At 38.5% G+C, this 11927-nt stretch overlaps 1 protein-coding gene across 1 annotated transcript in view; it reads left to right on the top strand.

Annotated features, from left to right (window-relative positions):
* The first annotated feature begins 6559 nt into the window (after window positions 1-6559).
* klf12b (Kruppel like factor 12b) overlaps window positions 6560-11927 on the top strand; it is a 66967-nt gene continuing 61599 nt past the window's right edge. The window contains exon 1 of the mRNA XM_016292259.1: window positions 6560-6581. The gene's annotated coding sequence lies outside the window, so the exon portion shown is untranslated. The remainder of the gene's footprint in view (window positions 6582-11927) is intronic.

Genomic DNA, 11927 nt, shown 5'->3' with positions numbered 1-11927 from the left:
TGATTATTTGGGGTGCAATGTCATCTGCTGGTGTTGGTCCATTGTGTTTTTTGAAAACCAACGTCACTGCACCCGTTTACCAAGAAATTTTGGAGCACTTCGTGCTTCCTTCTGCTGACCAGCTTTTTTAAATGACCATGGTGTTGGTGTGCGTGACTGGCCAGCAAACTCACCAGACCTGAACCCCATAGAGAATCTTGTCAAAAGGAAAATGAGAAACAAGAGACCAAAAAAAAGCAGATGAGCTGAAGGCCACTGTCAAAGAAACCTGGGCTTCCATACCACCTCAGCAGTGCCACAAACTGATCCCCTCCATGCCACGCCGAATTGAGGCAGTAATTAAAGCAAAAGGAGCCCCTACCAAGTATTGATTACATGTACAGTAAATGAACATACTTTCCAGAAGGCCAACAATTCACTAAAAATGTTTTTTTTTATTGGTCTTATGAAGTATTCTAATTTGTTGAGATAGTGAATTGGTGGGTTTTTGTTAAATGTGAGCCAAAATCATCACAATTAAAAGAACCAAAGACTTAAACTACTTCAGTCTGTGTGCATTGAATTTATTTAATACACGAGTTTCACAATTTGAGTAAATTAAATAAATGAACTTTTCCATGACATTCTAATTTATTGAGATGCGCCTGTATAGCTCATAACATTTCCTGATAATTTTCCCTCCCTCTCTGGCAATAAATAAAGAAGTTATTCAAATTGAGAGGCAAGTTAAAGCTGCTCTTTTCATTGTAGTCTTTCTGTAGCTCAAACAGAAGAGCATGGCTCTAGCAACACCAGGGTCATAGGTTTGATTTCAAGGGGGAAAAAAAGTAAATATGTAACTTGAACAAAACGCAAGTCGCTTTGCATTAAATGGCTACCAAATTCATACATATAACTGTAAATAAAAAATCCCCCCCCTCAAATTTTTTTTATCCCTGGTCCCCCCCTTTCAAAAAAACAACACCTCTACACAATCCCATCTTGCACTTACATAAAAATACCTACAACCTCCACAAAATATATGTATAAAATAACAAAATAGTAATAAAACATAAACTAAATAGACTAATAAATAAAATAGTGCTAAATACATACATTTGTGAGAACTTTGTCAGATTAATCTGATCCCTCACCAAGTTTTGGAATTAATTGTTGTTGGTACCTCTGTCCATTGGATGGAGACGGTAGACGAAGCTCTTCAGAGAGATGAATTAGACTTATTCAACCACTGTAACTTTAGTGTCAGGGTCTATCAAACATTTAGGATACATGCAACATTTCAGGGTACCAAAATAATGTTAGTAGGCTATGTGTTGGCTATGTACACGCTAATACACACTATACTCATAGTCACGCAATGCTGATGTTATTAACATTAATAATTTGAGAATAAAGTATAACAATAATAACGGTTTGATGTGATATGAGCTAACCGATCTTTAGATTAAATCACCATTGGTAGCATGATTTATTGTAATGGTTTTTTCCTCAGTTGGTCAAAACATGCGTGGCAGACTTGTTACTTGTTCAGATGACAATATCCGGTGAAAATTATTACTTGGGTCATATATTTCAAGACGTAGACTAGAATCTGTAATAATTTTAAGTACAGTAAATATCTACACCGGTGCGGTGACTGACTGCCACACATTCACCTCAAAACATTAGATTAATCCGCGCTGGAGCCGTGCCGGGGCACAACCCACGCAAGAAAGATAATTCCGCAGACAGCTGCAATTGCAGATTTTCAAACAGAGATGGCGACAAAGAGGCAAAACTTATGGACTGCAGCTTTAAGAAAAATAGTTATTTAGCCTAGGTCAGGTTTATTTGTTTTTGTGTTATTTACTGTTATGCATTGTCTATTCACAAATCCGATAGCATGCTTTTTGTTTATTTTCCCAGCATTTTTGTTAATGTAGATTTGATAGTTTGTTGGTTAGTACCAAATGAGTTTCTACCATATGTTGCCGTACATTTTTGCCGTGGGTGTGTGTCTTGCCGATAGTGTGCCAAATGTGGCAGGACCACCCAGTGGTGCCCAGGAGGGATCTTAGTAGGGTTTATCTTCAATCTCTTTCTCTGTCTCTGTTGCCTTATGTAATTGCAATGTATGCTGTGCCCAGAAAATAAAAAACAGAACAAAAACTGCCCTCCTTTGGCAAAAGAGTGAAAATCATTAGTGGTGGAGTTGTGAGAGTGTATGAATGAGCACTCGCTCTGCTTCTGCCATCTGCCTCTTAGTTCGAGCTTCACCTGGGGTGTCCCCACGGGACATGTGTGGTGGATAAGTTATTCAATTAGAGGTGCATTATTGGGTCGGCCACATCAGTGCTCTGAGTTGATGATGTTGTGATTACCCTGGTCTGCATTCCTCTGCCCCACCACAGTGCAACAGACCCTACATCATTGTGTGTTAGAGAAGGGAGGGAGGACACAGATGAGATAGAGGGAGAGTTAGTGAAGGAAGAGGGGGAGGGAGAGAGACATGGATAGAGAGAAATGGAGGTCTATCTGAAATGCCTGACTGGTTTCAAATGAACCTCCTAACCACCTCGATCCCTGGCCACATTCAGCTGCTCTGATTGACAGTGGGGGCCGGCAGCAGTTTGCTACCACTTTATCAGACTGTAATATTTCTGCCTTTGCCAACCCAAAATTCATTCAGGTTTGAGAGGTACTTTGGATCATTGTTGCCAAATATTTCTTGACAGTTCTGAGTGTGATATGTCACCCCTGAAATATAAAATTTTTTATTTTCTTCTTTGACATTTGTTTCTTTGCACTGTCATTTTGGATCAGCCGTATCACATCTGAGTAACCAGGGGAAATTTTTATTGCTCAGAGGGGTTCGTCTTTAAGGGCTTAGGAGACTTAGTCGAGCTCTCAGTTAGGTTTCTTTCAAGTGTCACCTTTGTCTCAGATGTTTCTAAGAAACTAAAATAGACTAAAATCGTAAAAAGGAATAAATCCACAAATAAAATTACTGTGAATTTCACAGTTCAGATAATTTTGTCTTTAAAGGTTTTGATAACAAATCTTTGAGTTAGTTTGAAATCTCTGACTTTTGATTGCTGACATATTTTAGCAAATCTGAGCACAGTTTGTAATGTTGTTCTGTTAATCATCGAAATATCGATGTTTGAAAGATCGCTGTTGATCTTTTCTGAAACTCTAACCAAGATATGGGAAGATTACTAGGGTCTTTTTCTCAGAAGCAGGGGATGTAAGCAGAAGACTCATTTTGCACCCGTGAATGATTTAATTCATTGTTAGGAGAAACAGTTATAGATCCTATTTGTGATTTTTCTTTCGTATGGGTTTGCAGTATCGGGCTAGAAATCAATAGTGTCACATTTGTTTTAAGAATGTTTCAGGAGAACATTAGGACCAATAAGAGCTCTTAACCACTGGCTTTAATGCTCAGAGGTTGCTCTTCGAGGGCTCAGGAGATCTCATTTATATTTAAACAGTCTAAAACAGCCACAAATGAGACAATTGTTTACATACTGAATGAGTATAAAGATGCAAAATTAATGTAATTATCAAAGCATAATTTGGTATTTTGGGTTTGATAACAAATGTTGATTGTTAATGTAAAATTAGTTACTTTTGAAATGTCAAACTTTTTATTGTAGATTTTAGTCATTTGCCCTCCATTTAATCTCATTCCTGACTAGGAGAAACTAAAATGAAAAATGAAAAAGGTCTTATTTGTGACTTTTCTTTCTTATGGGCTTGCAGTGTCAGGCTCGGTCACATTTGTGTTAAAGGGGTCATATGATGCGATTTCAAGTTTTCCTTTCTCTTTGGAGTGTTACAAGCTGATTGTGCATAGATAAGATCCCTGAAGTTGCAAAGACTAGAGTCTCAAACTCAAAGAGATATTCTTTATTAAAGTTAAGACTCTGCCACGCCTACCTAAAACGGCTCCTTCTAATACGCCCCCACCTATTTACCTCACTATGTGGAAATATTTGCATAATGTGCCCAAATGTGCACTCCAAGAAAGAAGGCGTGGTTTCAGTAACCGCAGTTAGTGTTGAAGCAGTCATGTCAGGGAGACACTGTGTCTTTCTAGGCGAAAGCAAAAGCACTTTATTTGGCCTTCCGAAAGTAGATGCATTTAGGAATCTTTAAGATTACTTACAACAGAACAGCAATGCATTTTATGGACGACCGTTTCGTGAACCTAGGAGAGGAGGTAATTCTGACGTTGCTATGACAATCTGGCGCTTCTGAATCAGCTACTGTTTTGTTGTTTTGTTATTAGTTTAAGTATTTGCTATTGACTGTTCAAATGCAGAGTTTTGCGCATCGTGTGTGTGTGTGTGTGTGTGTGTGTGTGTGAGAGAGAGAGAGACAGTCACATCACAGTAGATTCAGCTGTCTTAACCGTGGCTTGTGTACTGCAAACACATACCAGCATCATCACTGTGTCTGTCACACGACTCTGTTCACCTTTCGGGCTTGAACTGATGGTAAAACTAATGACATTATTTACTGTCTTTACATTTATTTTGAAAGATGAAGCTCGCAATTATGGTAAGGGGCGTTACATTTCCGACGAGTGCTTGCGGTGTTCGGCCAGTCACAATGCACTGGGTCAGCTGGCCAATCAGAGCAGACTGCGCTTACCGGAAGGAGGGACTTTGTAGAAAACGAAGCCTTTGAGAAAGGCGAGGCATAGAGGACCTACAATAATGCAGAGTATTTGAAAAATAATGTGTTTTTTGAACATTAAAGCATGTCAGCATATTCTGTTACGCCAAATACACAAAATAATGATCTTTAAAAAAAACATCATATATGACCCCTTTAAGAAATGTCATAATGTTCTTCTGAACCAATCACTGAGCACTGAACCAGTGCTTTAATAGCTCAGAGGTTGCTCTATCAGATCTCAGTTATGTTTATTTGAATGATTATTTATTATGAATTATTATTATTAATTATTAGTGTTACTTCATCTCAAATTCCTTTGGAGAAGCTAAAATAGACAAATGTTTACATGCATAAAGAGTATAGAGCTATAAAATTAATGTGAATATCATAGCTCAGATAATGTGACCTTTGAATGTTTTGATAACAGATATTTGAGTTCATTTTGAAATCTTAGACTTTTGATTGTAGACTTATTTTTTTAGGAATTTGCTCTCCATTAATTCTCATTGCTGAATTTGAGAAATTATTTAGACATTAAAGACATCCCATTTGTCAATTTTATTTCCTGTGCTTTTGTAGTGTCATGTTTGAAGTTAAAAGTGTCACATTTGTGTTAAGAATGGTTTAGTAGAACATCAGAGCCGATCAGAGCACTGATCTGACTGCTGGTCCTTTTTGTTTAGGATACACTCAGACCACCACATGCCCAGGTGACAGCAAGGACATGAGGCTGGACTCTGTCTCTCTCTCTCTCTGTGCATATAAGCGTGTCGAGAAGCTTCAGAGGGTTACGGCAAGCGCCTGCCAGGAAAGGCTGGCTCTGGTTCCTAGAGCCAGTCCCCAGATGCCCAGAGCGAGAGGGCAGGGTGCCTCATCTGCTGTGCAGAGAATACAAATAGGTCAGTCAGTGTTGTAGATGAGGGGTGGCCCTGGTCAGGAAGCCCTGCCAGATGAATTCCTCCATCAGACTTGATGGTGAGGGCCATCTGCTGCAAATGTGGGGGAAGTCAAGCACGAGGTTGGGCGATGTCTCCTGTCAGCCTATCACACAGGAAAGGGAGGGGGCCGGGTAGGTGGTAGTGAGAAAAACAAATAAAGGAGTTTGTGAGCAAGGTGCACACATGTCAATCAACCAGTTAGATACTGTCACATTAGTAAGATTCTCCATCATTCTGAGATCTCACACAAATGCGAACTAAATAATAGGCAATTTAGAGCAAATATTCGCGGGTCTTTAAGAATAGTGTGAATAATTGAGGTATACACAATGCACAACCATGCTGAAAGATAATTAAATTTAGAGGTGGGCGAAACGGGTAAAATGATGTCATGGCTTGCAAGTGATCCAGTGGTTTTAGACTTGTGAAGCTAAGTCATATGTAACATGATGAAACACGTTGCTTGTGCTTTCTCTTTTATTGTATGCTTTTTTTTTGCGTTTGTATATGAGCCATGAATTACCGTTTTGACAGCAGATAAAACAAAGCAAATATGATAGCTCATAGTCTAAAATGAGGTCTGATGCTAAATGATGCTGGCTTAAGATCAGTGGACAATGCAAAAATTAGATTTTCCTTTGAGATGTCACACTTAGTGTAGCAGTATCATGATTTGTTTTTGGGTGTTGCCATAGCTATTTCAGTTATATAGGGACCAGAAATTGAAGCTATTCAAAAAGTTTTCAAAATTAGCTTGAGACTTTAACTAAACACTTTTGGGTCAATAATGTAAAAGAGTCTCCACTATAATAATAATAAAAAAGAAATGTATATATATATATATATATATATATAGTTTTATTAAGGGTCAGTGACGTGACACTCACTTTTTGGGTACAAAAAAAATACATTACAAATGCACTTCATACATTGAATGCTACAATATATAAACACACACACACACACACACACACACACGCAGGTTTGTTTTTGTGAATTGTGGGGACATTCCGTAGGTGTTATGGTTTTTATACTGTACAAACTGTATTTTCTATCGCCCTACACCAACCATAAACCTACTCCTGCTATATACCAATAAACCTATAGGAAACTTTATGCATTTTTAGATTTTCAAAAAAACTAATTCTGAATGATTTATAAGCCTTTTGAAATATGGGGATACTCAAAATGTCCTCATAAATCACCTTCTCGTTGTAATGTCATACCCATGTCATTATATACATTTGTGTTTGTGTGTGTGTATACAGTCAAACCAAAAATTATTCAGACACCAGATATAATTTTTGATATTTGTTTTTACTAGTGGGTGCAGGACACCATAGGCTAGTTCATTTATGTAAGTGAGGATAGTAAAATAAAGTAAACTGTGACATATTATACCCAAAAATTCTTCATACAGTGGACTACCATTAAAATTGATAAAAATTTGGGACCAAAAATTATTCAGACACTTTGACCTGACCATGTTTTGCTTGAGTGTTTTCTGACATCATCAAGATTAATTTGTTCTGACACAGTTTAAGAGGTTTTGTAATATTTTATTACCATTTTCTAAACTATTGTGAATAAACTGTGATTAATATGTGTGAAATGTTGAAAGTGTCTGAATAAATTTTGGTTTGACTGTATATATACAGTATATATATGTGTGTGTGTGTGTGTGTGTGTGTGTGTGTTTATATATAGGAGCATTCAATGTATGAAGTGCATTTGTAATGTATTTTTTTTGTACCCAAAAAGTGAGTGTCACGTCACTGACCCAAAATGACCTTGTATGATATTTTAACTAAATGCTTTTGCCAAGAAAGAGCAAGTGGAAAAAGGATTCTTAAAGCTTACTATAACAATGCCATCATAAACTATAACTGTTCTTGCGTGAGCAGGAAGCCTTACATTCAGATTTGGACCTTTCTTCTGGAAATTCCTGATTGTGTTTAATCAGAATGTAAAAATAGAAATGGTTTGGTTGTGATGTAATCTAATTGTAATATTCTTTACAGCAATTCACCTCAGGTTTGGCTGCGTGCACCTCTTCGAGTGTTTGATTTAGATGGGCAATAAATCAAATTCCACTCCTGATTAAGTTCAGTAAAATCCAAATAAAAATAAGCAGCTTTGAGTGACTTGCCCTGGTTAGTATCATACATTTTACAGTGATATCGGTTTTCCTGTTTTATACCCGTGCCGAGTTAAAGACACAAAAAGCTGATGAAAATACAGGAAATAGACCCACTCAGAATCAAGGGTTTTGTGGCTTGTGGAATTTTAACCCTTGCCAAAATGTAAATATACATGATCTGGATTATAAGGTTTGGCTCATACACTATGCAAGAAATTTTGTAAAAATCAGAATGTGCGCAGAACGCTGCAAGCATGCATGCAGAACGGTGAATCCCTCCTGGTTGGAAATATGTAGTGTTCGAGTAAACGGCACACATGGCTATTGATTTGTGGTGTTTGCTGAAAGATAAAGCTTGTCTGCACTTCTCGTTAAAGTTAGATGTTTGCATACCCAACCAAGTCAACTCTGGTCTGAAATGAATGCTGTGCCCTTATGTTAACGTAGAATGCTTGTGCTCGTAATTACCCCAAACTCTTCTGACAAATGCATTTCTTGTAATTTCTCTTCCAATTTCCCACTTGCAACATAAATTAATCAAATTACAATTGAACGAGCTGTCTGCTTAATATGCTCATTTTTCCCCTCCATTTCACCGTTGCTTTGCAACACATCCGTCTCTATGATTATTTCAACTGGTGCCAGCAAATGACTGTGACCTCTTTAATTTGGCCTGTGATGAGGGCCCCTCCAATTCTCCACAGTCCCCTTTTAAAGCACAAAAAAGTAGAGAGTGAAAGCAATGTTGTTGCCATGGCTACCTGCTGGCAGCCTCCTCCATGTACCGAAAGCCCCCACAATGAACAGCACTGACTGTTCCCAACCCTGAGTCTGGGTGGGAGGGGTGGAGCTGCTTGAAAACAAGGGGAGGTCTCTCTTCTACTAAACCAAGGCTGCTGGCTGGGGAAAGAGCAACAAAAGGTTCAACACAAACCCAATGCTCTCCTTGTGGCCATGTGTCTGGGCGATGGGTGTGCTCTGTATACAGTATTTGGCCCTTCAGATGATGCCAGTGGCTGTTATCATTCCTTATGACAGGTTGATTAGCGCTGGGTTTGCATTCAGCTCTGCTGAAACTCCCTAAATAAATCCTTCTTAAAATTGCCAATAGTTCGCACATAGCAACTATAGTTGAATTGTGGTATTTGTGTTAAGACCCTAGTAACAGCAGGTAAAACCAGCATGGATGAGTACTAAATGTAATGCTTAGACCAAAATTAACTATGTTTCTGCAGTTAGTGTTACTATACCTAGAGTTACTGTAGTAAAATCATGGTAAACGTTTTATAAGGGAAGAGTATGGTTTATATGACGATATTCGATAATGTCTTTTCTAAAACCTAGTGAGCTGCTGTGCTGCCTACTGCCTACATAGGCAGTTGTCTTCTTAGGCAGCATCCTAACTGTTATGTGACTAATTTTAAACTTTGTATGTCGGCAGCAACTCTGCATGTCATACAAATAGTGCTCCCCACGGGAGAAACACCTTGCATTTGATTTTGGTAGAGTTTAAGATTAGCTTGTTGCTAAGCTAATAGCGTGATACTCTAATAATACTTAACACATATGTATTAGGTAAAATAATGAATACTTTACAGCACTTAAAAAAGAGTTCACAGCTGGCAATATGAGCTTTAATAAATTGGCTTGCCACATGACTGAGAAAAAGGGCACCCATAATACAATTTTGATTTTGGTGCCGCCCATCTGTTGATCCGACTGTCTATAGGCAGGGAATACAGAACTGAGGAAGTTTGATCTGTTGTTTTAACAAAAGTCTTGGAGCTGTCAAATGGGGATATTAACAGAGAGGAAAAAGTACACAATTTATTTACATATACCACTGATATTGTAACAATGCGAAGCTATTTTAAAATCATCAAACTTTTTTTTAAAGGCATGGTCACATTTATTGTTGTTTTGAGATTTTTTATGGGTGAAATTGAATAGGAATCCACACAATCTGGAATTTTGCATGAGGGTAAAATATTTCGCCAAAGTTAAAGTTGGTCACATGGATTCACTGCATGGACCAGCAAAAAGCTGCTTGGTTTGGAAGTTACTGCTGTGTGAGCTGTGCTTTATACATTGCTACTCTATTGACAAAAGACTAAGGATGTTTTTTGCCCTGCGAAAATTCGCTAATGTGTCCGCACCTTTAGTATTGAATGAAATTTTACTATACTTACAGTACATTTCTCCCACTTCTGTTGTATTCTTGGATTTTATTTTTTACTCAAGTTCACAGCGCATTCGGGAAATTCCTTCTCTGTGGAGAATGTATGTGATCCTGTGTTAGAATATGACTAAAACAAGGTATCTTGGGGGGCATAATAATGCAGTTTTCCTTTTACAACAGAAAAAAAGGTACTAAGCATTACTGTGATGCCTTAAAATGCTGACACATGGACAGTGCAATAAATTTAGGAAAAGAGCATTTATCTCAACACTTGCTAGCTAAACCACAGTGAAGCCTGTGAAATTCTCAGAAAGAAGAGGAAAATGTGTGAATGACTGTATATTATTTATTAATGAAGTTGGGTAGTCGTATCTACGCCCATCGCTCATGTTCAGGTGACTTTGGTAGCAGTTTCCTGGGGGTTAAATGTCAGCTCCACCTTTGCTAAGTCAGATCCTGTGAGGGAAAACGATCCAGGTAATAGATCTGAGCGGAGATCACATAATACCAAGCCTGCAGTCTGAGAACACATCGCTCTCGCTTGGTACTTTCACAGCTGTCCTTTACAAAGCTCCATTTCTCCAGTAGTTTTATGTGTTTGTGCATGTCCACAAACATCAGCGGTGATATATATGTTTTAGTGTGTGTTTGTCTGTGTCAGTGTTGGCAGTTGCCCACAGAGTGCACACTTCTTCCTTCTGTGGATACAGTTGCTATTGGACACAGAAGAGGTAGTGGTGGTGTTTAGGCAGCCGCCCCCGCTCCTGCCCCTGCCTCTGCTTCTGCCCCGTGGTGATGTGCTGACCTTGGCCACTGCACATAGATGCAGACCCAATTCAGACCCTGCAGCCACACCAGCCAGAGCCCCCTATTTACAGCCAGGGTCTGTGCAGGTGGACACACACACACACACACAGCCTCCTGAAGAGCCCTGGCTCTCAAGCATGCTCATGTCATGTGCTTCTGAACTTCACACTGAAGAACATTTACTGGAATAATACACTTGTTAGCCAGAAAAAGGCTGCCTGGTTCAGCACAGACTTTACACAGAGATTATTTTACATGTCTTCATACTAGTTAACGAAATAAAACCATTGACCCTAAGTCCCTGATCTCGTTTTTAAAGTCCTTCTATGGTCTGTGGTCCTTTCATGGCTTTCTCTTGTCGACAATTGGTGGAAACTTCACAGTAAACCTTCCATAACATTTGAAAAAATGGAATGTCTAGATTTTCTAAAAAAAAAAAAGTGAGTGGTTCTTGGCTAGGGTGTTGTGAGTGGTTGCCATGCCACTGCTATGCGGTTGCTAGGCTGTTCTGGGAGGTTGCTAACTGGACCAAGTCAAAAAAGGCACAAGTCTTTATGATTTTCTGGTCCCTAGATATGGCTCAGCTCCCCCCTTCAGTGCAAGTAAGCAGAATTTTTCGCTTGGATTATCCTCTGACAGGCTAAAATCATGAATCTGATCACTTTGAAAAGTAACTGCACACCTCTCCTTTAAACACTGCTTAATGTGAAGCATCATTTTCATTTGTATTATTCACCTTAGTTTAGAGCAATAATAATAGTGATGCTAGCCTTCAAAATCATGTCAAATGTATGTACTGTATGCATATGTATTTGGGTTATAGATCCTAAAAAGAGGAATGTTCAAAACATTTGAGACTAAACTTGAGTTGAATTAGCATACCATTGAGGAATAACAAGGTTCCTCCCAGAATTGTAGCAAATCGTTCATCACACTTAAGAGATCAGAGCCCATACAAATTAAGACAACATGGAGGAACACCCTGTCACAACAGACCTGTCTTTCTCAAGATCTTCTGGCTTATTTGAGCTGTGGACCTCTGAGCATGGCCTCACCCACAAAATTCACATATTGTTTTTATAACTGAAGCAAACCAGATTGTTTAAATTGTGTTGAACTAGAAACTACTTCTTCTGAATTAACTACAACTTATGTTGCACATGGAAAAGATGATGGATCTTACATTAAATATATAATT

The sequence above is a fragment of the Sinocyclocheilus grahami genome, unplaced genomic scaffold, assembly GCF_001515645.1.
Source record: "Sinocyclocheilus grahami isolate Dianchi unplaced genomic scaffold, SAMN03320097.WGS_v1.1 scaffold283.1, whole genome shotgun sequence".
NCBI classification, from domain to species: domain Eukaryota; kingdom Metazoa; phylum Chordata; class Actinopteri; order Cypriniformes; family Cyprinidae; genus Sinocyclocheilus; species Sinocyclocheilus grahami.
The sequence above is the reverse complement of the archived record's forward strand: the minus strand, read 5'-3'. Positions and strand labels throughout refer to the sequence as shown.